The following is a 26,863-nucleotide window of genomic DNA, read 5'->3' as shown; positions in this document are numbered from 1 at the left end:
GCATCTATAAAATGTAGTTGAGTTTATGAGCACTGATGTTTTCTCCAACTCTGACACTACACAATCCCAAGGATTTGGAGAAATTTTGTTGACAACGAGCTGAACTATGCTGTAAAAAGTGAAGATATTGCCAACAATGTCTTTTTTTAAAAAATACTGTTTTTTTTTTTAATATATTTTATTGATATTTTACAGAGAGGAAGGAAGAGGGATAGAGAGCTAGAAACATCGATGAGAGAGAAACATCGATGAGAGAGAAACATCGATCAGCTGCCTCCTGCACACCCCCTACTGGGGATGTGCCCGCAACCAAGGTACATGCCCTTGACCGGAATCGAACCTGGGACCCTTCAGTCCACAGGCCTACGCTCTATCCACTGAGCCAAACCGGTTTCGGCTGTCTTTTATGTTTGGCTCTCACAGTTTTCTACGTGGTTTTACATGCATCGTCAGCTTTCGTAAGTTCTTAAAATTTCATTCTTTATAGGGATACTAGACAGCATGCTATCTGGCCAACCTTTCGAAGATGTGTTGTTGTTGTTTTCAAAATCAGTACTAAAGATACAAACAGTCTATACTTGAATATTCAAATGACCTTAAACTATTTTACAAGGGAGTCCAATTCCATTTTGAGAGTTTCTGATTAGTAGAAATTTCCTCAGAAGAATTATGTCTAATAATGATGCGAACAACCAGCCAGAGGCACTCAGCTGAATGCTCCCTGCAAATGATTTCATCTGATCCTCAAACCAGCCTAACACATAGGCAGCATCACTGCCAACATCACCTGCTCCAGGTTCCTCTGGCGTCTGGATCCAGAGCGCAGCTTTACACTTAACAAGCTCTACCTGGTAGGACTTATTTCCAGACCAGTGTACACTTACTCATGCCCTTTGGCCAACATCTCCCCATACCCTCCACCCCCTGGCAACCACCATACACTCCGTTTCTACCAGTTTGGCCTTTTCAGACTCTACATACAAGTGAAACCATTCAGTAATTGTCTTTCCTTCTGATTCATTTCATGGATGTTTTCAGATTTCATACATGTTGTCAAAATGATAGGATTTCCTGCTTTTATGGCTATATAATATTTATAAATAAACTAGAAGTCCGGTGCACGAAAATCATACACTGGTGGGAGGGAGTCCCTCAGCCCAGCCTGCGCCCTCTTGCAGTCCGGGAGTCCTCAGGGGATGTCCAACTGCCACCACTGCTGCTGATGCTTCTGGCTGAGTGGTGCTCCACCTGTGGGAGCACACTGACCACCAGTGGGCAGCTCCTGCCTTGAACGTCTGACCCCTGGTAGTCAGTGTGCATCATAGCGACCAGTCATTCTGCTGTTCGATTGATTTGCATATTAGCCTTTTATTATATAGAATATCACATTTCCTTTATCTATTCATCCATTGTTGGACACTTAGGTGGTTTCCTTGTTTTGACTATTGTAAATAACACTGCAATGAACATAGGTGTGAAGATATATCTTTAAGATAGTAGCTGTACCAAGTTACATTCCCAACAGTGCACAAGGGCTCCCTTTTCCCACATTCTCACCAACAGTGAATCACTGATCTTTTTGATAAAAGCTACTCTAAAAAGTGTGAGGTGATATTGTGATTTTGATTTGCATTTCCCTGCTGACGAGTGATGTTGAGCACCTTTTCTTGTACCTGATAGCCATCTGCATTTCTTCTTTGGAAAAATTTATCTGTTCAGGTTTCTTGCCCATTTTTAAATAAAATTATTTGGCTTTTTTGCTATTGAGTTGTGTGATTTCCTTGTATATTTTAGATATTAACCCATTATCAGATCTATGGTTTGCAAGTATTTTCTCCCATTCTATACGTTGCCTTTTCATTTGTTGATCATTTCATTTTCTCTACAGAAGCTTTTAAATTTGATGTGGTCCCATTTGTTTATTTTTGCATTTGTTGCTTATGCTGTAGTTTCATATGCAAAAAAATCATTGCCAAGACCAATATCAAGGAGCATTTTCCCTATGTTTTCTTCTAGGAGTTTAATAGTTTCAAAAATCTGACATTTAAGCCTTTAATCCATTTCAAGTTAACTTTTATGAGTGGTGTAAGATTAAGGTCAAATTTCATTTTCTTGCATGTGAATGTCCAGTTATCCCAACACTTTAAGCTCCTTACATGCTGGACTGAAAACCAGAAGTCCAGTATACAGTTCCTAAAATAAAAATAGTTTCTCAACAAAACAATAAGGCATCTCTTTAAAAGAAATAGGTTTTCTTCAAAGTATGATTAGGTAAACTTCATAACTTATATACATATTACATTTTTTAATTTGCATTCTGTTGTTTAAGCCACCCAGTCAAAAGTATTTTGTTATGGTTATCGGAGCTCATCTATACTAATAATAGAGGAATATGCAAATTGTCCAGGACGCCATCACAGTAACAGTAATGACCAAACAGCAGGCTGCATGGGGTGACCAGGCCAGCAGGGGGGGAGTTGGGGGCAACCAGGCTGGCAGTGGGACAGTTGGGGGCAACCGGGCAGACAGGGGAGGGCAGTTGGTGGCGATTGGGCTGGCAGGGGAGGGAAGTTGGAGGCAATTGGGCTGACAGGGGAGCAGTTAGGTGTCAATCAGGTTGGCAGGGGAGCAGTTAGGTGTCAATCAGGCTGGCAGGGGAGCAGTTAGGGGGCAATCAGGCTGGCAGGCAGAAGCAGTTAGGGGCAATCAGGTAGGCAGGTAAGCGAGCAGTTAGGAGCCAGCAGTCCCAGATTGTGAGAGGGATGTCCAACTGCTGGTTTAGGCCCCATCCCACAGGCAGTTGGACATCCCCCAAGGGGTCCCAGATTGGAGAGGGTGCAGGCTGGGCTGAGGGACACCCCTCCTGTGCATGAATTTCATGCACCGGGCCTCTTGTATTATACAAAATTATATACATATGGTGCATATTATAGACCTGGCTATAATAAATGCACTTAATCACATGCTACTTCCAGGTCAAAAATAGTTTCAATTTGCAGAACCCAGTTCATTATATTGTAAATACCTTCAGTCAACAAAGTCTAGTGCCCATAGATAACACATAGATAAGATGGCATAATGTTTATAAGCCTCTAGGGCCGTGCTGTTCAATATGGCAGCCCCGTCACACATGGGGCTCCTTCAAATTAAAGTTTAGGTTCACATAATTAAAACTCAGCTCCTGAGGTGCATCAGTCATATTTCAAGTGCTCAGAAGCCGCAGGAGGCCGATGGCTACTCCATTGTATATTTCAGCTACACACCATGCAGAGCTATTTCCATCACTGCCATTCTCATCACTGCCGAGAGTTCTACTGGACATTCACGCCCCAGAGGGAATAAAACAATATTGTCCAAGATCATATAAAGGGCCTACAGCAGGTACCAATGTCTGGTTTATGGAGTGCCAAATATATTGCTAGGAGCCATGGAATCAAAGGCCATCTAAATGTACCACAAAGGTGATTTTATCTTACAAGGCTGCTGTCCTGCTAGTTAGCTTCCTGGGGGCTCCCCGAGGGAACTTCTGATCATAAATGCCCATTATTCCTTGGGATATGTACATACCTGCCTCAATACATAAAACAAGTGGAGTCAGTAAAATTCAAGGGATGTTCTTTCCCTGGCTCTCAGAGCTGTGGAAGACAGAAGCTGAAATAAGGCTAACTGAAAATGTTTATATTATTACACACCCATCACTGGACTCTGAACAGCCAAGCGCTCACTCTTCTGGCTTGATTGCACTAATACCTGAGGCTGCAGGCTTTTGTATGCATGTTTGTATGTGTTACTCAGCAAACCTCGCAGGGAGCCAAACACGGTGGAAGTGGACTAGCTATAGCAGGGTGCAATCCTGCCCACAAGGAGTTTAGAAGTAAAGTGAGGGGTTACAGGGGCAAGGGGGGTTGGGGAGATAGAGAAATGTTGGTCAAAGGCATAGCTTGCAGTTAGAAGATGAATAAGTTCTGGAGATCTAATATACAGCATCATAATTGTAGTTAACAATGCTGTATTATACTCATTCATTCACTCAAGACATGGTTGTTGGAAGCCAGCTCTATTTTAGAAGCAAGTAGGACTTCTATTCTGATAAGATGATAGAGAGAAAATAGACAAAAACACATAGGATATGTTTTATTGTGATGAGGTCATTAAAAATGGTCATATGTTAGTAAGAGCTGATGACAGGGTCTAAGTTACTGTGGATGAGAAAGCCTTCTCTACAGATGTGGCATTTGAGCTGAGACCAAAAGAAGAGAGAGAGAGAGAGAGAGAGAGAGAGAGAGAGAGAGAGAGAGAGAGAGAGAGATCCACTCCAGTGAAGGGACGAGAACGGCACTTCCAGGAAGAGAAGAAAAATACAAAATGCCTAAGAAAAGCAAGCTGGTAGAAGATGCAGATAAGGGAGGTGAGGGCAGAGAGGCACGCAGGCACCAGGTAGCTAAGGCAGTGAACATCTTAGAGTAAGGAGTCTGATTTTCAATAAAAATCACAAACTTAGAAGGATTTAATCTAGAAGTCCCTAATCTACTTTCTATATTGAAAACTGTTACTTATTTGAAAGGAATTAAACAAAGCAAAAAAAGAGAAGGCAGAGAGACCTGTGAGGAGACTGACTGAGTGCCGGCTGCAGAGATGGCTGCAGAGAAGATGGGGGGACAGATGGAGGCTGATTGAAGTTGGAAGCAAAGCCTTTGCTGATCAAGTCGATGTGACAAGAATTCCAGGGCTCCTGAGTCCAGGCCCTTGGTCAGATTACAGTTTATTTAGCCAAAAGTACATAAAATATCAGAAGTGGGGTGGCCACACAGACGGTAGGTGATGTAGGATCTCACAGCCCAGATGTCTGAGCCCCCAGGAGGTAAATCTGCAGTTCTGTTTCATTGTACTAAATGTCCACCATATTTTTCTTACATGAAGAGAAGGAAGATGCTTTGTTTGAGAGAGGTGAATTTTTCTCCGACTCCGTACACTTAGGAATATGGTAAATGGGGAGACATCAAAGCCAAATCTGTCTGGCATTCCTAGTCCTGTTTTCCCAGAGATGAGCAAAATCAGCTCTCCACTCCCCTGGGCACATTAACAGTGTGGGTACGTGTGTGTGTGGTGGGAGCGATGGCCGACTGGGTGGTTGACTTTCACTCTGTCGTGGTGGCAACTTCTGGGGGCTCAGCCTGTCCTCGTCCAATCCTGCACAGAGTGGAGCTTCACACAGTCAGGACGAGATGGGTAGTCTTGGGGCACTTCGGGGTAAATTTACTGACTCAGATGCTCATCTTGAAAAATCCCAGTTTGCATTCAGGGCAGACTTTTAGCAACAACAAGACAAATGATTTAACATATGCATTTGTACTTTTAATCTTCTTACGTAATAAAGAAGTGATCTCCATCTAGATCAGTGGTTCTCAACCTTTCTAATGCCGAGACCCTTTAATACAGTTCCTCATGTTGTGGTGACCCCCAACCATAAAATTATTTTCGTTGCTACTTCATAACTGTAATTTTGCTACTGTTATGAATCGTAATGTAAATATCTGTGTTTTCCGATGGTCTTAGTAGGCCCTACAGCAGCGGTTCTCAACCTGTGGGTCACTTAGTAGGCTGCTGTAGAGCCTACTAAGACCATCGGAAAACACAGATATTTACATTATGATTCATAACAGTAGCAAAATTACAGTTATGAAGTAGCAACGAAAATAATTTTATGGTTGGGGGTCACCACAACATGAGGAACTGTATTAAAGGGTCGTGGCATTAAAAAGGTTGAGAACCACTGATCTAGAGGGAGGTCTGAAAACCATTTCAATTGCCTCCATATCCCTGCGCTAACACACTGTGTGGCTTGAAACAACACAGATTTATCATTTTGCAGTTCTGCGGGTGAGAAGTATGAATTCCGTCTCATTGAAATAAGGTCAAGGTGTTGGCGGAGCTGTGATCCTTCTGGAGGCTCGGAGGGGAAACCCCTTTCCTTGTCTGGTAGGGCTTCCAGAAGCCACAGCCATTCCTTGGCTGGTGGCCCCTCCCTGCATCACACCAACCTCTTGCATCTGTGGTCACATCTATTGCCGACTCTGACCTTCCTGTCTCCTTCTTCTAATGGCCCTAGTGACAACATGGGGCCCACTGGGACCATGCAGGGTAGTCTCCCCATCACAAAATGCTTAACTTAATCACCCGCACAGTCCCTTTGCTATGTAGGGTCACCTAGTCACAGGTTCTGAGGATGCGGACAGGGACGTCTTTGGGGTGGCACTGATCAGCCTACCATACCCACTTCACATCCTAGTGTCTGCAAGATGCGGAACTCCCCGAGGGCAGCAGACTACCCCTGGAAGCTGCAGACTTAAAAAATAACTTATAAGAGCAGTTAAAAATTAATAAATAAGAAAATTAAAAAGATGCTGTCAATTTGTGCAATCTCATTCCTGTCATCAATGTAATTTTGGCAGCCTTGGCTGCTGTACGTTTTAGTGTGGTCTTCTTACCTCTTAAAAATATCCATGGGGGCAATATTACTTAGAACTCAGAAAAGAAAAAAAATGATTGAGAAGGTAGCAGTAATGATTATCCGTGATGCCCTCATACATAGAGTATCAGATGTGAACGCTAATGAAAATAGACATCTAGTTGACAGCCTGGGGCTTTGACGTTTCACTGTGAAGTATGTTGGTGTTAAAAATAAAATTCGCAATAAACAAACGTTTCTTCTGGTATTTCAATGATCTTTTGATTAATTCGGGAGCTCCTCCAGGCAATAGAGCACCTTTTATCCTTCGAGTGTATAATAGCTGGAGAATTAAGGATATTAAAGTGAAGGTGTTTAAAAACCTCATTGGAAATACAACACACAATTTATTATGTTGCCCATATGACAATTTATTTTTAAAACATTTTTGTATTCATTGGTTCTTTTATTCAGTTATTCATGCAAAAATATGTGTGGAGTCTCTCCTCTATGTCTGCCCGGCATATATTGTGCCTGATGGGCCATTGTGTGAATGTTGCCTTTTGCTCTGAGTGTGACATTGAGCCACTGAAACAAAAGAGCGATATAATTAGACTTATATTCCAACAGGATCACTTGGACTCCCGGGTTGACACCAGATGAAGGGAGGGAAGGGTGCAAGCCAGGGTCCTAGTATAAACAGTGTCATGCATGTGTGTCAGGCTACCCTAAACAGTAACAGAAGAGTGGCTGGTTGGCATTCGATGTGCCCTATTCCAGAATCAGCGATCCAGACGTGGCTACTCAGTATTTCAAAGGATGCTGTCAAAACCTACAGGGATGTCCAGGATGGCTGGGGGCTAGCTGGAAACATTTGCACAGGCCTCACCGTCTGTGCAGGGATATAGTATGAAACGTCTGTAAGTCCCATCCTTGGGTCTGCTGTGTTGAGTTTAAGATCTAGAGTTCAAGCCCCACTATTCCTGAATTTTTCTTCTTTTTCTTTCTTTTTAATCCACACTTGAGGATATTTTTCCATTGATTTTTAGGGAGAGTGGAAGAGAGAGAGGCAGAGAGAAACATCAATGTGAGAGAAACACATCGATGGGTTGCCTCCTGCACGTGCCCTGAGAGGGCCCGAGCTAGGGAGGGGCCTGCAACCGAGGTACATGCCCTTGACCAGAATCGAATCCAGAACCCTTCTGTCTGCAGACCGACGCTCTATCCACTGAGCCAAACGGGCTAGGGCTGATCCTGGCTTTTTCTACCAAACACCACCCCAGGGCTGACTAGTCCTTCCATCAGAATTTTGTGTCATTCAGTAAACCTTTCTGCCATATGTAAGGCAGGATGCCTGAGGGCTGAGGGCAGGGCATCCAGGAGCTACGAGAATAGCTTGTTTTCACATGCTTGCTAATCAATATTGGCGTGTTGGGCAGAATTGGGTCTAAGACTTGCTTTCTCTGTCACTACCGTCTTACAGGCAGTTAGTGGGGACAGGGGGTGTATAGTGGCCAACCTTCCTCTCACCATGGAAGACTATTTGCCAAAATAACCTGACCTTTACTGAGAGGTCAAATCGGCTCAGATCCACTCACATCTATTAATATGATTTATCTCATTTTTAAGTCAAATTTGGATTCTATGTGCTTGTGTCCCATGTTATAATATTTCTGTCTATATTTAAATATGACATTGCTCTGAAGTTTCCAATTTAACTGTGTTTATTAGGTTCTAGAAACATAAAAGTGACCGGAAAGAATCGAGTCAGGGTATGAGCAGTGCATTGGGATCATGGGTGATTTTTATTCTAATCTCTGTATTTTGATGTATTTTCTTCAAGATATTTATCATATTCATGTTCATAAGATACCATTAAACATTCTTAAACATTTAAAAGGATAAATAATGACATTTGGTTACTTGAACATGAACCAAGCGAAAAAAATCCATTAGTTAAAAAGAGAAAGCTTTTCAGCATCTAAGCACATAATAAAATGTTTAACAGAAGTTTTTATGGCGTGATTCATTGAAAGAAAGATAACTACTTTTTTAGACCTACAACATCAACAAAGAAATCTTTTTAAAAATTGACATTTATTTTAAAATTTATGAATCAGGTATATCTAGATTAACCCCTCCCTCCCCCCTTTTTAGGAATGAAACTAGTTCTTTATTTCACCGACGCAATGTGTGTGTTGGAAAGAGATATGACTGACTCATCCATTGTTTTGTAAAGAAATATCTGAAATACAACATTTTCAATAAGTTCTCCTCCATTTAACAATTCTCATTTATATAATTACCAATTATATTTTAAGTTTCTTTCCTATCTCGTACCTTCAGTAATAAAACACAGCAGTTATAGGCCTCAGAATCAATTGTAGTACTTATTCTTGGATGAGCTGGATAATGGTTAATATAGTTAATCTCATTAGTTTGTCTCTGGGAGTTTTGAATATTTTTGATAATTTGTATCTCGAGTCCTCTGTAGTCTTGATTTGGAGTAAGTTTAAAAGGAACTCTTGAACTGAAATTCATCCGCTAAAATACTTGTGTATACAATTTTGCTCTAGATTCTAAAAAAGACAGTGCTGTCTTCTTAGATAAACAGCTCAATGGGCCCTGACCGGTTTGGCTCAGTGGATAGAGAGTCGGCCTGCGGACTGAAAGGTCCCAGGTTTGATTCCGGTCAAGGGCACGTACCTTGGTTGCGGGCACATCCCCAGTAGGAGGTGTGCAGGAGGCAGCTGATCGATGTTTCTCTCTCATCGATGTTTCTCTCTCATCAATGTTTCTAACTCTCTATCCCTCTCCCTTCCTCTCTGTAAAAAATAAATAAAATATATATATTTTTTTAAAAAAACAGCTCAATGGCTTAATGTGAATAAAATATGACTTCTTAAGGCTTCATTCTCCACCCTCCCACCTCCCATCCCTCCACCCCCGCAAAATATGTAGCACTCAAAAAAAAAAATGCCCATCAGACACTGCTACCAGTCATCTTCGAAGCTCACTTTATGAAGGTTTTGTTTGCTTGTTGTTGTTTTTCCTTGGCTTTTAATTTTTTATTCCATAGAAGGTGATTTTAGCTTCTTGGTGTAGTGGTGGAACTGGGGAGGCGATTCCGGCCCGTCCCTGCAATGTCCAGAGTCTCTAAGTGAGCTTCCTGGGGGCAGGTGAGGATGCATAGCACCTGCTCCTTTCAGATATCCGGAGATACCTAAGTAGGCCTGGTTAGCAGGGTTGAATCATAATTGGGTTATAGGGTGCTCAAGCTGAGACTGGGCTTCAGTAAATTGTGACCACATGAGGGCTAAAAATGGAAGAAAGCATAAGGATTGGGGGGCTTGGGAGGATGACATATTAAGACTTCAAGTAATTTCTCTAAACTCAGCAGTCTGGAGTTGATATTCAATTCACAGCACAGCTGCGCCCTCCCGTGGCCATACCTGGAAGCTATGACGATGGTGCATCGTCCTTCGGTGTCCTGCACCTACATCCCTCTTCCCCAGACTTGTCTTCCACCAGTTTTATTTCATTTCTTCCCCCAAGGCCCTAGCCCACTGGCCAACTTACTAGACGCTGTCCACAGTCAGGGAAAATTCCTAATTTGGGCCTTTTCTCTCTCCACATGAAGGGACAAACCAAAGTTTTACTGCTAAAAGGCCTTCCACGTCACAGTCACAAAATAGTACAAGTTTGGGCCCCACCGAGTCTGGTGTTGCTCCTGTCGGTCTGTGGCTGGAGAGCGCTGAAGCTGTCCCTGCAAGCGAGGGCCACGCGGTCACAGCTCCTAGGGAAACCTGCCGAGGCCCCTGCCCCTGGCGACTCGGAGTGATGTGTCCATACCCGCGAGCGTGTGTGTGTGTGTGTGTGTGTGTGTGTGTGTGTGTGTGTGTGGTGTAGAGTGGGAGTGTGTTTTCCTTTTTTCCTTTTTTCTTTTTTTTGTTATCACCAAGCCTTCCATAGTCAAAGGCATTTGCTTGTTGGTTTGTTTTAAATACTGCAACGTGATCTTAGCAATATTCTGAGTAATCAGGAGAGAAGGTTCAGTTCACACGTCCAGCGGGGCAGGTGTGGGGGAGGGGAGTGACCCGAAGGCTGGGGGGTGAGGTGGGGTGGGGGTGGTGAAAAGGTGGGGAGGGCTGCAACACTTAGAGGGAACCACAAAGACATGGCAAGCAAGAGTCCCGAGCCACGTGACTCAGCAAGATGGCAAGTGACAACAAGGATGGGTTAGAGCAGCCGTGGGCAAACTACGGCCCGTGGGCCGGATCGGGCCTGTTCGGCTGTTCTATCCGGCCCGGAGCCGAAAGAGCGGAGGGTTCTCTTGCTCTCCCCTCCACTCCTTCACCACCAGCAGTGTTAACATGGCAATGTCGGGAAACACAGCCGCAGCTCCTTCTTCTGAGTGGGCGGATTTATATCCCCCATTCAGTAGAAGGAACAACCTCTCAATCTTCCAGAGGCTCCTTGTAATGCCCGCGGACGCGTCCCCCGACATCACCCTGGGACTGCGTAGACACGTTATCGTGGTGATGTAGGGAGACACGCCCCTGGAGAGCACAGGATCAGAGCATTAGCTAAAAAGGAGACCAACAACACTGTTCCCACTGAAGTTGATGTTTTAAAGACCAAAAACCTTTCAACCCAGTCTACATTGCCATCTACATTTATGTCCCGGGCATAATTTGGAAGTTGCACTAAAGAAAATGTTTAATTTACTGTTTACACATTTTGTTCTTTTCTATTTGTTTTAGTTTTAAATTATTTTATTATATTGAAGTTTAATTTGAAAGGCTTTTGTACCTTTCCTTTGTTAAGCAATTTTATTTTGCCTTTGCTATCTTCAATATAAGGTATGTTATTGTGCTATGATTCCTCCATTTTTTGAAGTTTCAAATTATAATAATTAGTGTTTACATTCTTCTTGTTAAAATGTTTGAAATGAATAAAACTATTGAAATAAAAAAAAAAAGACTGTACCCTTTTATGTAATGATGTTTACTTTGAATTTATATTAGTTCACACAAACACTCCATCCATGCTTTTGTTCCAGCCCTCCGGTCCAGTTTAAGAACCCATTGTGGCCCTCGAGTCAAAAAGTTTGCCCACCCCTGGGTTAGAGGCATGCAGGTAAGAAGTCCTCCAGGTGTCTGGGGCAGTCACCTTGGGACACACCCCCCACTGCGCACCCACTGTTGGGGGCTCTCAATAGCCCCCAGTCACTACAGGGCAGTGACATCCCAAAGCTGGGGACTAGATAGATCTTTACAACAATCATATTTGAAAAGTCAAGCAAAATCAAGTTGAAGCAGTCGAGTTGATTTCATATTTCCAGATATTACCTGCTCTCGGATTGTGCTTAATCACATTATAAATCAAGTGCATGCTGTCCAGAAGCTGTGGTTAGAAATGTAGCAAAAAGAGGTTAAAAGTGCCATCTAGTGGGAAGGTGGAGAATGGAGTTGAAAATGTCGACAAGCTGATTTTTCTTTCTTCCTCCTGCAAAAACAATGACATTGTGTTACATTCCGATGGGAGTAATCACACCTTGTCTTACACTGTGTGACAAGGGGTGTTCGGTGTAACAAGGAGCAAAGCACACAGCACCGTGTGCAGCACGCAGCAGGCATGCCATCGGAGCTGGACATGGGCACATTCTCACTTGTATTCCTTGTCTTATTCCATGTTGTTGTTTTCTTTTCTTATTGCACATCCCTCCTTTATGATACTGATCTGAAAAAGATTTAGAAGTTACGCTCAAAATGCTTACTGGGCCTAAGTCGCAGGGCCAAGCCACAGAAAGAGGATTCAGAACTCAGGCTCAGTGAGAGACACCCCGGCACGTGATCAAGAGGCCTTTCACTGCCACGAGACAATACGGCTGGGGAGGGCTTCTAACACAGTCAAGGAGCTCATCCCACCTTGGTGTGAGGAAGGGCTTCTTTTATGATGACCACATGTGGGAATAGTTCAACTGCCACAAAAGACTCCAGAAGGGTTTTGTTTTGTATTATTTTATATAGCTACTAGAGGCCCGTTGCATGAAGATTCATGCAAGAATAGGCCTTCCTTCCCCTGGCTTTGCTCCCGGCCACCCGGGAGCCTTTGCAAGTCTTCACTCCCAGCAGGAGTGCCGCTCCTATAGTTCCCCCCGCCCCTGCCCTCCCCCTCATAGCAGGCAACCTGCCCAACCAGGCCACTCCGTGCCCACTTACGCAAATTAACCTGCCATCTTTGTTGGGTTAATTTGCATACTCACTCCTGATTGGCTTATGGGTGTCATGGAGGTACAGTCAATTTACATATTTCTCTTTTATTAGTGTAGATACTTTTTTTTTTTTTTTAAGTAAATGCAACACATAAACATTCAGGATTGATCCCAATCTTCTGGAGCTGGCTTTTCTGGGGTTGGGGAGGAAATGTTTGTTTGAATCACTAGGCATTCATCCACTGGAATGACTGGAGCTCCCATCAGTTCACCTGACTACAGAATAGCAGAGGACTGCTCTGGGGAATACAAGCAGGCACTCTGACCTCGCCTCATGGGTCACACCTTTACATGGCTCCTTCCTGTCCCCCTACTCTCAAGCAGGTCCTTAGTAATAAACAAAACACTAGCAAAAAGCAAACAAACAAACAAAACAAAACAAACAAACAAAAAAAACCTGAGTTATTAACTCTGGACTGTCTTAGATAAGAGTCTCCCTTGGCTTGGACTGAGGCCCCAGGCCCCAGAGGTGCCATTCTGACTAGATTGCATGAAGGGAGTGAGTGCAGGAGACAAAATGGCTAAAACAAATTGGGAGCCACCCGTCCCCATCTGCAGCTGCAAACTAAGATGCCTGCAGACGTGGTCAGTGTGGCACGTGCACAGGACAGATGCAGAGGGATGGGCAGGGGGGAGGGTGTCCTGGGGAAAGTCTCTGCCTGCTCGCCTTCCCTTGGCCTTGCCCTGGGCAGCCACAGCCTCCATGGCTTTCACAGTCTCCTCAACCCCCAGGAACCGCATGGGCTAGATGGGCTTCAAGTTCTTGTCCAATTCATAGGCAATGGGCATCCCCGTCGGCAGGTTCAGCTCCGTGACAGCCTCTTCAGAAAGCCCCTCCAGATGTTTGACAAGGCCCGGAAGACTGCTGCCATAGGCTGCAATGAGTACCTGTGTCTCCTCCTCGATCAGGGGCACGATTTCTTCACTCCAAAAGGGCAGAGCTCTGGCAATGGTGTCCTTCAGACTCTCACGGGAGGGCAGCTGATCTTCAGTGAGGTCTGCATAGCTGCGATCCTTGCTGATGTGGCTGTAGAAGGGCTGGTCCGGCTCCATCAGTGATGGTGGGACATCATAGGAGTGCCTCCGGATCCTTACCTGGGCCTCGCCATGCTTGGCAGCAGTTTCTGCTTTGTTAAGGCCAGTCAGACCCCCCCCCCCCCCAGTGCCGCTCACTGAGATGCCAAGTCCTCACTACAGGCAGCCACAGGTGGTCCATGGCAGCCAGCACTGTCCAGGGGTCCGAATCGCTCTCTTCCGCACTGAGGTGAAGCAGATGTCAAACTCATAGCCGGCATCTCGCAGTGCCTGCCTGCCATGCTTCGCCTCCGCGTGCCCCACCGGGCTCAGGTCCGCATGGTGCCAGCCGCTGAAGCGGTTCTCCAGGTTCCACGCGCTCTCGCCATGCCGGACCAGCACTAGCTTGTAGGCGGCCGTGGTGGCAGTTCAAGTGAGGCGCAGACCCTTTGTCTTATTCTTAACCGAGATGATACCGCTATTATTATTAACAGTACTGACCACTGGTGGCTGGGCCTCCTGAATTTTAGGTCTGTGACATCCTTTGGACAAGCTGTTCACTTAACTCTGGGATGTGCGCTGTAACTCTTTGTGGATGGAATGAAATGATAGCGATGTAGATGATAACCCTACGGCCACGCCCTCCGTGCGATTGCTTCAAAGGCTGCTCAAGAACCTCCTAGTTTACCGCCACACACACGACTCCCAGGCACTGAACTGGCAGCTGCTGGAGTTGAGGAACAGGGAGGACATGCAGATCCTGAATGAGAGCTGAGCTCACCCTCTGTCAATGCCACCCATGCAGACTGCACAGCAAATGAACCTACAGGCCTTTCAGTAATAAGTGAGGCGTCTTAGAATCTTGTCTCGTTCTCATACGTATGTGGCAGCAAAAGAGATGCCTGCCCTGGCCTAGGGCAGCCTAGCTCTCCTATGCGCCTCCCCTCACATTTACAGCAGCTCCTGGAACTGGGGTCTGTGCTTAGACCCGGTTTTCCAGGCTCAGCTCTTACCCTAACTCGCCATGGGAGCTGGGAGAGGTCCCTCCACAGCCCGGCTTCGTCTCTGTGGATATGATCACTAAAGTCTCTTTCCAATAATTCATGTGTCAAATAGCGCCTTCCATTGGTCTCATCGAAGTGCGGTTGGTCAAGGCAAAACAAACAACAAACGAAAGGTTGATGAGATACTAGAGCAGCTTGGAGTTTGACATTCTGATGCTCCAGGGTAGTGGAGATGACTGTCTCTGAGTTTGATTTCCCCTCTGAGTGACAGGAAGGAAAGGACTGGAACCTTGGGTGTAGATGTGTGATGCTGGACCTCAGCTAAGCGAGAGCAGTGAGCAAGTGGAGCACCGAGCCTGTGATGTAGCCGGACGCGATCCTTCTGACTGCGGCACAGCCATCAGCACGCCGCTGGCCGCACCCACCAATGGTCGGAGGGAGCGCTGAAGGCTGCCCATCACATTTCAGCCCCTCAGCCCATTTCCCTCTCACCAAGTAGAACCTCAATAAAGAACATTTAACCTTCAAGTTGGAAACATATCCTCTTTTTTATTTTTTCTGAAAATATTTAATATTTATTAAATAGTAAAATATTTGATATTTATTTTTTAATTTTTATTTTTTTAAAATATATTTTTTTATTGATTTCAGAGAGGAAGGGAGAGGGAGATAGAGAGAGGAGGGGAGAGAGAGAGAGAGAGAGAGAGAGAGAGAGAGAGGATTTTCTTTGCATTTAGTTCGGGACCCAGTGCCCAGGACCATACACAGAGATGATGAGCTCTTATGGGAAATAACAAAACTCCCCTGGGGATGCGTGTGCACTTAAACGGGAAAGTGGGATAGGACACAAACAGCCATGTTTCTGCATCTGTTCTGATGCTGGAGGACCACGAGTGGCTCTTCCTTTTGGCTTTTTTTCACTAAAGATGGGAAATTAAGTTAGCAAGTAGAATAGTTTACATTTTTAAATGTGCTGAAATATTAGTGGTAGGTTTCATATATGTGTGAGCGTGGTGAACAAGTGAAAACAGGAACAGTACTGACTCCTTGAAACAATGAGCAGCTGTTAATACCACTGTGCCCGATGATGGAGCCCCCACACAGGTGTCTCCGGGTGGGTGCAGAGATGTGCAAAATTATATGCTGTGGCCACTCACCCTGAGCAGACTCCGTTCCCCCAGCAATGCTGACCTTGATTTTGGTTGTGCATTCTACAACAGAAGGATTGCAATGAGTAGCTTCCTAAATGTTCATTTTCTATCAGTAGTTATGGTCCTTCAGGCACAAAGGGAAGAAACTTTCCCTCTGTCCAATCTTTTACCATGACACTGAAGAAATGTTATCATCAAGTTGGCAAAGCAAAACATGCACATAAAAAATGAATAAGTCACCTGGTCGTTATATGTCCCTAAAGATTCCGTCATCTGGCACTACGAGGCAGTCTTATCCTCCCTCAAATGATATCCCTGATTGTTCTTGTTTTTTAAATATATTTTTATTGATTTCATAGAGGAAAGGAGAGGGAGAGAGAGATAGAAACATGAGCGATGAGAGAGAATCATTGACCGACTGCCTCCTACACGCACCTTACTGTGGATGGAGCCCGCATCCCAGGCATGTGCTCTGACCAGGACTCAAACCCTGACCTTCTGGTTCATAGATCAATGCTCAACCACTGAGCCATGCCAAGTGGGCCCTGGTTGTTCTTTTAAATAAATCAGTTGTTTGTCACGTGTCCCTCCCAGATCAAGAACATCACCTGGGAATTTGTTAGAAATGCAATTTCTTGAGCCCCAACTCAGACCCAGTGATCAGAAATTCTAGTGGTGGAACCCAGTAATCTGGCTTTTAATCAGCTCTGCGGAAGTTTGAGAACTACTGTCATAATAAAAAGTTGAGCACCCCACACTCAGTATGTCCAGTGCGCCCCCATTCTCTTCCCCTTGGGCTGACCTTAGTTCATCACTCCTATTCCAACCTGAGATGCTTTTCTGTTTGTGAGTTGCTTCTGCTCTTTGGTCTTGTTGTCAGTTTGGGGATCTTTGATGCAACTCTTGATACCTTTCAGGGACTCTGATTCAGAGTTAGCCCTTGTGTTTCTTTCCTGTCTTGGCTGCCTCAAGCAGGATAGTCCATTCTATTTCTACTTCCTGAGATGCCAGACACCAGAACCTACCCTCCTGGTTGGAGGCTTGGGCTAATCTGCTCCAATAACCTACATAGAATGGGAGTGAGCACCTCATAAACGACATTTTTCTAGAGCAGTGCTTTTTATATCTCAGTGGGCATATGGATCGCCTGGTTTTTGTTTTTTTTAAATGCAGATCTCAACTCTGTGTCTAGCATTATACTTTGTGTTAAGAAATATTTCCTTGGATGGCAATCTTTCTGTATCTTCAGAAAGTTTAGTTGTATTATAGACCAATGACACTACAAGACATAATAAATATCTCGATTAGACATTTCCTTTCATATTAGGATACTATTTCATCTAATAGAGTGCAGCAAAATCTAATCATCTTGTGCCACTTCATTCAGAAGGTCCATTAAAAGGACATAAGGTTTTATTTTCCCTTATCTTACATTTTCTGCTTTAGCTATCAATTACACCTGATACATTCTGTAAGCTTTACACAATAGAGTCCATATCGTCTGCGGAGAAGAACATAATGAAGGAAGGAAGGTGCAGAATGGATTCTGCAATTTAAGGCATAAGTGCTGGTTCCTATTTTATAAACTATGTCAACTTAACTAACAATAAAATTTGCTATGTCCCTTTTAATGCTTGGTAGAACTAAGATAACTGACTTATAAATACTCCTTCTTGTCTTAGGTAAACTTATTGTGAGGAAAACAGGGAATGTATGAGATATAACTGCTCTGACTGACATTGTAAAGAAGAGGGAGCCATCAAAAGATTCCCATCAGAGCCCCTGGACATTGAATTATTATTATTAAAGGCTAAAATCACATGATTTTATGTAAATCAATAAATCCTAAAGGTATAATAGGGTGTGATGGTATTTTAAGGAGGAGTTTGTGTGTTACACTTTTTCCTGTTGGCGATTTTATCTCTTAGATTAGCAATTTTCAATTAATGTGCTGCAAGAACTTTTAAAACATGCAAAACCTGACTATTTAGTCAGAGGCACTGACCTCTTTTTCCACAGATTATAAAAAAAAATGACAACAGTCAACACAACAACACCCGTTGTGAATGAATCAAAATTGTACCTATTTTTTGTCAAATCAGCAAAAAATGTTTTTTGCTGTGGGGCAGAATTTTAGTCATTAGTTTATGTGTGCCATGAGATGAAAAATGCTGAAAATCACTGGCTTAGGCAATCTGTTTGCCTACAAACCATCCCGTGCTACTATTCTCAGAATCGGCCACTGGGCTGGAAACACTGCTGATCAGATTTTTACCCTAATTTTTATAAGTCTTGTTTAATCTAGATAACTCTTTTATTTCCACTCCCTATGACAAATTAATAAGTTTTTCCAGTAGTTTTTGTGAGTATTCCTAAGTACGCAGAACCTGAAAGAATGAAGGCCCCTGAAAGGGAGCTACTTGAGTATTTCTTGAATAGATGCCTAATTTTTCAAAAATATAACGTTTATGTTTCAATTAAAGACCAAGTAATGGCCAATGGAAAGAAAATGAATTATTTGATTAACCAAGATGCTGGCTGATATTTCAATTATAAAGGATAATAAGAAAGATAGTTGGCCTCGATGACAAAATATCAGACATGAACGTGCTGGCCTACCACAAGTCTCCCCATGAAATACTAGTTGCATAAATGCAGCAAATTAAAACATATCCAATTACTACTAGGCAATTTGTTTACGTTTCAAACATGGTCAGCATGGGTGATAGAAGTGAAAATAACAGATAATTGTAAATTGGTGCTTTTCTTACTAATTTTAATCCCCCTGTGGCTATTATTGACTCTCTTCGTCATGATATATTAAGTATAGAATAGCTCCTTCAGATGTATTTTGTCAAGTGATGTGAAACTCACCATTATCCATCTTACATGACCTTAATGGATATCCAGAGATGCCTCCTGTCCTATGAAGTATTTTAGTTGGAGATCCATTTGAAGAAAGTGTTAAGTAACACTTACCACTGCAGGTTGGAAACAAAATGGTATAAACATGATGCACCTCACAAAGAGATGGGATGGAGCAATGATGGTACCTTCCTGTGTCTTACTTCCCTCCATGGTGAGATTCTTGAGGTGGAAAATAGGTACAAAATTGGCAGCGGATGGTGTCAGTACACATTGTCTGGCAGGCTCTATGTCCTTTTACATCAACAGCATCCAGTTCTTCTCCCAAGAAATCAGTGTCATGGTAAAATGAAGTGTGGTGGAACACTGGACAGCAAATCACACATCAGAGACACAAAACCTTAGCTCCCATCAGTCTCCTCAGAAGAAAGTGATCTCAACCAGAAGAAAGTGTTGTCATTGTTTACTTCGGACACTGTGTCTGCAGCTTTGAGGACTGGAACCAGAAATAGCTCTGTTCTTTTTAATGCATGTACTTGGTAACCTGCTTTTAGATGTTTTAAGGAGACAAAGATTTCTAATGGCCAAAAAGGGAAATATACATGAATCATATAAAACTAATGAAACAAAAATAACATTTTCACAGCACATATGTAAGTCAACTCATGTTGACATTTAATCGAGAACATTTCCCATTTTGAAAGTACTCTTCATAAATCACTGAGTCAGACCCCAGGAGCCATAGGTTGGAGATGAGTTTTCAAAACACAACCACCTGCCTCCATAAAAAATGTTTGATCTTGTTCTCTTGTCAGTGTTTGTAGCACCATCCTTCTTTTTTTCCTTTCTTTCAACTCTCCCAGCCTATCTCAAAGACGCAAGGATTTTCATGCTACCTAGAAATCCGCTGCCCGGAGCTGCTGCCAGCTTAGACAGGGATGAGTGGAACCCACCGCCGGCCTCACATCCAAGCAGCATCTTCCTGAAAGGAGTAACTTTTCCTAATTAGCACAAAAGCACGTCAAGAGCAGTGCTGTCCAATAGTATTTTCTTCATTGATGCCACCGATACAATAGCCACTAACCACCTGTGGCTATTGACCACTGAAAATGTGGCTAGTACAGCTAAGAAAATGAATACTTAGTTTTATTTCATTTTTATTCTTTTAAATGTAAACAGCCAAGTCTTGGCTTGTAGCACCCATGATCCTTTGTCACCCTGTTTTGAGGATCAAATGTGCTATTTCTCTCATAGGTATTGATCGGGAATTTTATAAATAAAATTTTAAAAAGAGCAGTAATTATATAGAATAACATCCTGCAAAGGTATCTTTCTAATTTCTGAAACTTACTATGTTCCAAGACTTGCTCTTTGAACCTCCTTTCTTCTCTACCAGCTGTTTGCTGGTGCCACCCAAACACAGATCTAGAATGTAAACATATCTTCTTAATCTCAGAATTCCCTTTCTAATTCCAATTCAACATTTCTCATTGAGCCTCTAATAGATATCTCTCCTCTCTTCAAATCAGTTCCTGGTAACATCTTCCACATCTCAGTCATTGGCATCTCCATCCTTTCAATTCTGTGGGCCCAAAATCTTGACGCTATCACTGACATTTTCTTTGACAATATACCCCAATCGGATTACTTCTCTATCATTTCCACTCTGGTCTCAATAGGGAGGGGGTTTCTATTTATTTAGTTGACGAATGGTATCCCTAGTGTCTAGAACAGTGCCTGGTACATAATAGGCACCAAATAAATTGTATTAAGTTTGTTAATCAGTGAAAGTAACAGATATATTTTCAGGTGACAGAACAAGAACTTCTGAAATTACAGCCTCACTCAATGGAAACCAGGCTTGCTTGATGGACAAGGGACTCAAGGGCTTCCCTTAGCTGGATTGCTCTGGGAAACACTCCCCCAAAATGAGCAGCCTAGTCAAGCAAATGTTAAGGGCCCTGAGAATTCTAATGTAGATAATACATACATTCCAGGTTTTGAAACAGATTTAATCTTAAGGTTATTTTTTTAGTGAATCTTGTTAATGAGGGGCAAGACCTCAGAAAGTGTTCCTTTAATGATCAAAGAAATTTCCCACCCCTCATTACGGTTTCCCATGTTAATATCCCTCAGGAGGGGGAATGTTCTCAAACCTCCCTACACCCCATCCCCACTCCCATCGATGTAGGCCATCATTTCCACCGCTCTCCACTTTGGATTTAACATTTCGCTGGCATTTCCAGCTCTTTTTGCCACAGGCTCAGTGACCGTAAGCCAGGCATTGGACTTAGTGGCCATCCTATAGTCTTCCTTCCATTCAGAACTACGGTAGGCAGCTCTCCCTTTGCCAAAGACAGCGACCTCCCTGAGCTAAAGAAAACCAAGGGTCCTTGGCAGTACTGGGTTTGTGGTCAGTAGCCAGGGACCAGAAAGGGAGAGGAGTGAGGAATTCTATGCAACTTTTATCTACCTTCCCAGATACTTTGACTAGATTTGTAGCTGCTCAGAATTTTTAATGGTGCATTTTGATCAGCTGTTTTTAAAAGGTAACACACTAGTCTTACTCTTAACTCCTTACCTTTCAGATTCCTTTGACGATTCTTGAGAAAAGAAGGTAAAAAACAAACAACTGGGATGGTGAGTACAAATGCTGGGACAGACGAAGACATCAGGAGCCATGACCTGTCGATGTCACTGTCTGCAAACGCTGTCCTGGGGAAATGTCCCCAATACAAGCTGTACAACAGAAGAAGCCATGTTCAGGGAAGCAATTCACCAGTAGAATCTGTAAAATCTCAATCATAGTATTTGTAAATTCCATATAAATAGTTTGCTGGGGGGTGAGGAAGGGATGAATAGGTGGAACACAGAGGAGTTTTAGGGCAGTAAAATGCTCGGTATGACACTATAATGAGGGAAGCATGTCTTTATACATTTGTTCAAACCCACAGAATGTACAGCCCCAAGAATAAGTCATAATGTAAACTATAGACTTCCCATGATTATGATGTGTCAATGCAGATTGATCAATTGTAACAAATGCACTGCTCTGGTGGGAGATGTTGATAATGAGGAGTCTGTGGGTAGTGGAGGTAGAGAGTATATGGGAAATCTCTACACCTTCCCCTCAATTTTGCTGTGAACCTAAAATCACTTTAAAGAAATAGCATCTTAATAATAATTTTTAAAGTTCATTTATCTCAAAATCTTTCAAAAATTTTTAAATTAGGAACATCAAAGTAATTATTTTAAGCTTAAATTCAAATATAAACTCTAAGTATATAGGACAGAATAAAATTTTTCACATGAAGAAGACACCATGTCATGGGTCCATGTCATCGGTGAACATAAAATGGGTGCCCTAAGTTAGGCCCATCAGACCTACCATCCGCAGCTGTTATTTAATGGTTCAGTCACCTCGTTAAGGAAATCATAGTTCATTCAGGTGAGAAAGCGCACAAGATTTCAGTGAAAATCCAGACACCACTTCACTGAGCTTCGTTATTCTGGTTGGTGTCCCCATTTCGGTATTCTTCAAAAGACAAATGTTACTGAAAATAAAACAAAAATGGAAAAATATTTTATTCTTCCAAATGCAAGTAGAAAAACCATCAGATGATGAGACATTCCCACTTGGAGACTGCCTGAGGCAATCAGCTAATGAATTACTCTGAAAAGCACTGATCTGGAGGCTGGACATCTGGGTGGAGTCCCCACTCTGCCAAGACCTGGTGGTTCTGTGAATTTTGCCAACTGGATTTTTCATCAGTAAAATGACAACGTGAGAGAGGGGTGAGAGGACAATGGGGATGTAGGAATTAATGACTTCTCTCTTTTGTGATGCCTAGCAACTCCCAATTTCCTGGCTTATTCACACTATGTTAAGTCTTGGATGTAAAATATCTAAGAAGATGTAGTTTGAGGTAAGCTAAAGAGACAAATGCTTAAATATTAAACATGAAAACTTAATGATTTATTTGAGTGGGGTTGCTTTGCTTTCTCATTGTTTTTGAAATAAATCTTTGATACTTTGTTTGCTTTCCACTATTCTGCTTTTTGTGAATGGAGAGAGCAGAGAGTTAAAATCCAAATGCTAGTCATTTGAACTTATTTCCGCATTTCCATTGGATTTCATATAGCCATAGTTTATTATACAGATCTAGAACATCTCAACTTATTTCTAAATATAAAAGTTAGAATATTTTCCTACCTTTTTTAAAAAAAGAGAACACAGATTAATCATTAGAGATCAAATCATTTTGCATTCTTATATAATAGATTTATCCCTGGAATATTTCAAAATCCAGTATGAGGCGGGTTAACACATTCCACATGGGCTTCAGTTATTTTGTCTTCGGCAGGAAACTTATTTGGAGAACTACAAGTAGTTTTGTTTTAAATATGGGGTCAGACTAGAGCATCCTTTAGGCTGGGAATGGAATAGTCAGGCCAATTTTAACTGTTTCAAAATTGCCAATTTAAAAAGGTAGGACTTTTCATGAAGAAAACTATAAATATTTATTATAAAAATGCTTCATGGGTTAAAAAGAAATGTTTGAATCAAATTGATGAAACTAATTTTCAAGAATCCCCATTTTGCTCTCCGTTAGATAATGTCATGCCCACGGGCTCACTCACCTGTGCTCTGGGCTTGGAAACTGCCCCGTTGCCTAGGTGACAAAGTGACAGCAGATGTTATCTGTGCATCTGCCCTGGCACTCCTCCGCATCCTTGGTGACAGAGCTATCATAGTTCACGCCCTCCGTGTCCAGGCCTTGATAAACTTCTGTGTCACAGGCTGGAAATAAAAGCGTATGTTCTAGAACAGTGGTCGGCAAACTGCAGGTGGCTCGCGAGCCGCGGTTTGCCGCTCTGTTGACTAATGAGTTTGCCGACCACTGACCTAGACTCTCGATTCCAATAATTACGGGCTGTTGTTGTTACTTGTGATTAAGCCCCTATCCCAGTGGTGGGCAAACTCATTAGTCAGCAGAGTGGCAAACCGCAGCTCACCCACTTTCCTCAGACGTTGTTTTTACTTTAATCTCCTTCATTCCTACTCTCTCATGGAAACAGAAAAAGAATGCCCATGTCCTTCTTACAGGGACACAATATTAGACTTGTAAATTCTTTCTGCAATTTGCTGACCCGGCCTCGCTTGTCTCCTTAACACCAGTGATCGGCTGATTGACTAACCTACTCAAGTATCTACATGACCATTAAGACAAGTGACATCTCAACACTTGCTGCCTTTGATTTGAATTAATAGGTTTAATAAGGACTTTCCTCTAAAATTTTAAGCTGCAAAGGAGGGGGAAGTGAATGGTGAGTACTGATGCAATGAGATAGGGTCTATGAGACACATTTGGGTAAACTACGGTGGGGCTAAGGGGCATACATGCCTGCATGCTAACTTTGACTCCACAGAGAAAGAACGTCATTAGGAGACTTTATTTCCATATGTCAGGGTTTTCTTTTACAGCCAGAAGATCATGTGACACCTGCATGTTTTTATGCCTTTTTTTACTTTAGAGGGGAAGGAAGGGAGAGAGAGAAACATCGATGTGAAAGAGACACTTTGATTGGTTGCCTCCCATATGTGCCCTGACCAGGAATCGAACCCACAACCTTTTGGTGTAGGGACGACACTGCAACCAACTGAGCCAGCAGGCCAGGGCAATAGCTGGTGTTTACTCATTCTAGTAGGGCATCGTGCCACTTATGTGGTGTGGGCATTGCTTGAAAGAATGTCCAGAAACGGCTCCTGTCATGTCTACCCTCGGCAGCGTTTCTCTAACGCTCTTTCAGGACACAAGTAAACCTGTTTTTTTTAAAAAAAATAACAACATTACTGGGTGGATATTTATATTTAAAGAAAATGCATCTTGGGGGGTTTTTTCTTTATTTTTTTCCATCACCATTTATTCCCCCCTACACCCTTCTCCACTTCCATCCCCCTACACCCCACCATCACCACACTGTACTGTCAGCATACAGAAAGGCAGAGAGAAGGAAGTAAACTACTGCGTCTCATGCCAAAAGAAATACTTTCTTAGCACGACTGTGAGTTTGGTTGTTTTCAGCCCAACATCCCCACATTTAATAATCACGTGTAATAATCCTGCTTCCTAACAGGAAACGGGTGTGTGCAAACTATGGCCTGCAGGTGAACACCGCCGGCTGCCTGTCTTTGTACAGCTCACGAGCTAAGAATGGTTTCCATATTTTAATGGCTACATTCTAAACGGTTATATATACATACTTATACAATATCCATGACTTTGTCTCCGGACCTATAAAGACTAAAATATTTATTCTCTGCCTTGTCAAGAAAAAGATTACCCACTCTTGTTGTAGAGTCCAGAAGAGTGAATTTTGTATCTTCAGAGTGCTATGGAATTATCTGGGAATGTAGCAATAACACACAAAAATGTTGATCACTTAATTTGGCAGGAAAGCTTTATTATTAAGTTTTCAAGTTTCCCCTCGCCGGTTTGGCCCAGTGTACAGAGAGTTGGCTTGCAGACTGAGGGTCTCTCAGGCTTGATTCCTGTCCAGGGCACATACCTCCATTACAGGCTCGATCCCCAGCCTGGTTGGGGCGCATTGTGAGGCAACCAGTCCATGTATCTCTCTCATATAGATGTTTCTCTCTCTCTGTCTCTCCCCCTCCCTTCCACTCTCTCTAAAAATCAATGGAAAAAATACCCTCGGGTGAAGATTAGCAACAACAACAAAATTTTCAAGTTCAACATGGAAACAAAAGCAGTGGGTAGAATGTTCTAAAATGCGACTATAGAGACAAAACTTCCAATACCATTTGTGAATCTTGATAAGATTTTGATTAATAGCTATACATTACCTTTGGGGGACAACAGATGACATAAAGGGATCTTTTAAAAATTTTTGTCTTTTGTGTAGGATATTGTATGTTGAAATTGTTAAGGGTGAATGAAGCATTATGTTTTCAAACTATTTCACATTGTTAAACATATGTTCAATACAGATAAATAAGACACAATGTCAAAAAGTATTGGTGGTGACAGGGGATCACTGTATTCTTTCATCATCTTTATAAAATTTAAATTTTTCTAATAAAATTATTAGGGGAAAATATCAGTTTAAATAATATCAAATATCAATAATCAATAGAAAAGCAAAGGACAAATGGTTGACAGGCATAAAGGTAAAGAGAAATAAGAAAGCATACCATTAATATAGAGAACACAAGGGAGGTTGGACAGAACATCCTGAGAGGTATGTCTATTCCTCCCTGATCTACCTAAACACCATGTTATTATTAATTTTTAATCCTCACCCGAGGATATTTTTCTATTGATTTTTAGAAAGAGTGGAAAAGAGAGGGAAAGACAGAGAGAAATATCAATGTGAGAGAAACACATCCATTGGTTGCCTCCTGTATGTGCCCTGACCAGAACCCAGGCCAGGGAGGAGCCTGTAATGGAGGTACATGCCCTTGACCAGAATTGAACCTGGGACCCTTTGGTCCGTAGGCCAATGCTCTATCCACTGAGCCAAACCAGCTAGGGCCTGAACACCATATTTTTATGTCATATTTAATATTTCATTTGAAGGAAATATATGTTTAAATTAACATTAAATTTCATTAAATGGCAGAAGGAGTTTTATTAGTAGGTAATTGTGTAAAATCTAGTTTCTCTATGTAGAGCTGCAAATACCTACCATTTTGTGGGATCCCTTAACACGACCCGCATGGTTCAGGGCCCACTCAGGGTCCGGTTTCTGGAGGAGGCCGCACACTAAAATGAAGAGAGAGAGACTAGAAAAGAGTTAATTTGGGAAAATGGGGGCTAGGCGGGAGTCAACCTCTAGTGGGAAGACTACCGCTAGGCTCTGGCCTTGCTATCCCTTTTATTGAGGCTATGGGATACACCCATTACCCTTAAGCAGTGTTGGGAAACACCCATAGCCCTTAAGCAGGTAATAAGCAGATTATCATATCAGTAAAGATTTACAAGATGGGGAAGTTGCCTCAGTTACCATTGTCTCAATTAGATAGGGAGTGGTTGGCTCTGACCTTTCAGAGCTTCAAGGTTGACCAGCCTCTTTCTATTAGTGA

At 42.6% G+C, this 26,863-nt stretch overlaps 2 pseudogenes across 2 annotated transcripts; both read right to left on the bottom strand.

Annotated features, from left to right (window-relative positions):
* Nucleotides 1-11,895: 11,895 nt before the first annotated feature.
* Nucleotides 11,896-14,168, bottom strand: LOC308243456 (phosphoglycerate mutase 1-like; annotated as a pseudogene). Its single transcript has 2 exons — nucleotides 13,393-14,168; nucleotides 11,896-11,956 (listed from the first exon to the last, which is right to left on the bottom strand). The product of its transcript is annotated as a phosphoglycerate mutase 1-like (transcript).
* Nucleotides 14,169-15,699: 1,531 nt separating this feature from the next.
* On the bottom strand, nucleotides 15,700-26,498 carry LOC308243455 (coagulation factor XI-like; annotated as a pseudogene). The gene is made up of 7 exons: nucleotides 26,467-26,498; nucleotides 22,204-22,313; nucleotides 21,341-21,498; nucleotides 19,227-19,336; nucleotides 18,963-19,125; nucleotides 18,769-18,875; nucleotides 15,700-15,954 (listed from the first exon to the last, which is right to left on the bottom strand). The product of its transcript is annotated as a coagulation factor XI-like (transcript).
* Nucleotides 26,499-26,863: the final 365 nt, after the last annotated feature.

This window comes from Plecotus auritus, assembly GCF_963455305.1.
Source record: "Plecotus auritus genome assembly, chromosome: 3".
Taxonomy (NCBI): Eukaryota; Metazoa; Chordata; class Mammalia; order Chiroptera; family Vespertilionidae; genus Plecotus; species Plecotus auritus.
This window is presented reverse-complemented; position numbering and strand designations above follow the sequence as displayed.